Source organism: Anopheles arabiensis, assembly GCF_016920715.1.
Source record: "Anopheles arabiensis isolate DONGOLA chromosome X unlocalized genomic scaffold, AaraD3 X_pericentromeric_contig0003, whole genome shotgun sequence".
In the NCBI taxonomy this organism is placed as follows: domain Eukaryota; kingdom Metazoa; phylum Arthropoda; class Insecta; order Diptera; family Culicidae; genus Anopheles; species Anopheles arabiensis.
This window is the reverse complement of record NW_024412081.1, coordinates 2417501-2420000: the sequence shown is the minus strand read 5'-3', so window position 1 is coordinate 2420000 and position 2500 is coordinate 2417501. Positions and strand designations below refer to the sequence as shown.

Here is a 2500-nt window from a genome sequence, read left to right as displayed (position 1 = left end):
AAACGATTAGGGAAGAATCTGCGGATATAGTGTTGATTGCAGATCCGTATCTGGCAACAACCAACGTCAAAGTGTTACGCAATGACGATAACACAGCAGCGGTAGTGGTTAACGCGGACTTACCAGTTAAGGTAGTCAGTAAGGCTCTGAAGGGTTTAATGATAGTTGACATAGGTGATATGCGAGTGGTTAGCGTTTACGCGCCACCTAGATTTAGTATGGAAGAGTTCCAGAACATGTTGGATAACACGGTAATGGCCGTAACCGGTATCCACAAATTCGTTATCGGGGGACTTCAACGCTTGGTCATAAGTTGGAACAACCAACTTGGCGAGCGTGGAGAAACCCAGAAACGAAGAGGTGAGTTGGTTTTATCAACCTTTGCGCAGATTGACGCAATTTTATTGAACGACGGCAGCACCCCAACTTATGTTGGACCAGGGCGCACGTCAGTAGTTGATCTTACTTTTGCGAGCCGAACCGTAGCAAGATCATTTAAGTGGGAGGTGTTATCTAGCTATATGAACTCTGATCATCGTGCAATACGAATAGATCTTGAGACGCAAAGCGTGCGTAATCTGTCCCGACCCATAACGGGATGGAGCATCAAGTATTTTAGCAAAGATATATTTGAAGTTATGATGCAAGCCGCTTTTGAGACCGAGGTCACAACAAGCGAAGACTTAATGCGTATACTTGTCACGGCGTGTAATGCGACGATGACTAAACGTAAGAGGTACACTCTAACAAGAGTGCATTTTGGTGGACGTTAGAGATTGAGGCACTTCGCAAAGAGTGCAAACACCGCGATCGATTAGCGCAAAGAGCTTTTAATACTGATCTCTATTCTACTTTTAGGGACGAGTTCAAGGTGGCACGGAATGCCCTCAAGCGATTGATCAAGCATACCCGACAGAGGAAGTGGAAAGAGTTCCTGGGAACAGCGAACAACGCATCATTTGGTATAGTATATCATACGTTCAAGAAAGTGGCCGAGGGTTCGATTGGACCCCGAACCATGACATTGGACGAGTTTAGGGAAGTGGTGAGCGAGCTTTTTCCTACTCACCCAAACACGGTGTGGCCTGAATATCGTATCGATCAGCCACGAGAGTTTGAAAGGGTAACTAATGATGAGATTCTTGCGGTTGCCAGGAGACTACCCAACAAGAAGGCGCCGGGACCAGATGGTATCCCGAATGAGGCGCTGAAAGTTGGTATGTTGACTGCAACCGATGCATTTTGCAGGGTTTACCAAGGCTGTTTAGAGAACGCGAAGTTCCCCGATGAGTGGAAAAGGCAGAGGTTGGTGTTAATACCGAAGCCGAACAAACCACCAGGGGAACTGGTTCAGTTCGCCCCATTTGTCTACTAGACGGGCAGGTAAAGGTTTAGAACGCATCATAGTGCAACGGCTAAATGCACACATCGAGGAGGTCAACGGACTGTCTGACGACCAATTTGGTTTCAGAAGTCGTCGATCAACAGTTGATGCGATTCAACGGGTAGTGGACATTGTTTCGGTAGCTAGAAGTAGAAACAGATACAGTGGACGGTATTGTGCGGTTGTTACATTAGATGTTACTAATGCTTTTAACAGTGCTTCATGGTTGGCGATTGCAAATGCTTTACAGAGAATTAACACTCCTAAATATCTTTATGATATCATTGGTGATTATTTTAGGAATCGTGTGCTGATGTATGATACCACAGATGGACCGGCAGAGATTGCAGTCACATCGGGTGTACCTCAAGGCTCGGTACTTGGCCCAACGTTATGGAACCTCATGTACGACGGAGTCCTACGAGTTGCAATGGTGGAAGGTGCACGGATTATCGGCTATGCAGACGATATAGTACTGTTGGTGGAAGGTAATTGTGTTGATGATATTGAAATTCTCGTTTCCAGTCAGATTCGCATCATCGACCGATGGATGACCGACAACGGATTAAAGATAGCCCCGACCAAGACCGAGTTTATTATGGTCAGTTCCCATCAGAGGATACAGCATGGGGCTATCAGGGTAGGTGATCACGTAGTACATTCGTCGCGCAGCTTAAAGTATTTGGGGATGGTCTAGATGACCGCCTCGATTACACTTCACACATCAGGTATGCGGTGGAGAGAGCGACGAAGCTATGGACCACCTTGGTAAGGATGATGCCTAATAAGGCAGGTCCGAGTAGTAATGCTAGGCGAGCAATTGCTCTTACTGTTGTGGCGAAGGTCCGGTATGCCTCGCCCATTTGGTGTCATACCCTTAGATTTGCTAACCGTAGACAATGGCTACGTCGGTTTTACCGGCCAGTAGTCCAGCGAGTTATCTCTTCTTTCAGGACAACTTCTCATGATGCAGTCTGCGTGCTTGCGGGAATGATCCCGCTTCATCTCCTCCTGGACGAGGACTCCAGGACTTTTCATCGGAGACGAGCAGAGAACATCGCCGGATCGGTTGCACGTAACATGGAACGTGTCACAACTATGGAACGATGGCAACGA

At 47.1% G+C, this 2500-nt stretch overlaps 1 pseudogene; it reads left to right on the top strand.

Annotated features, from left to right (window-relative positions):
• The window catches only part of LOC120907322, a 9140-nt pseudogene that overhangs the window by 4439 nt on the left and 2201 nt on the right, over window positions 1–2500 (top strand).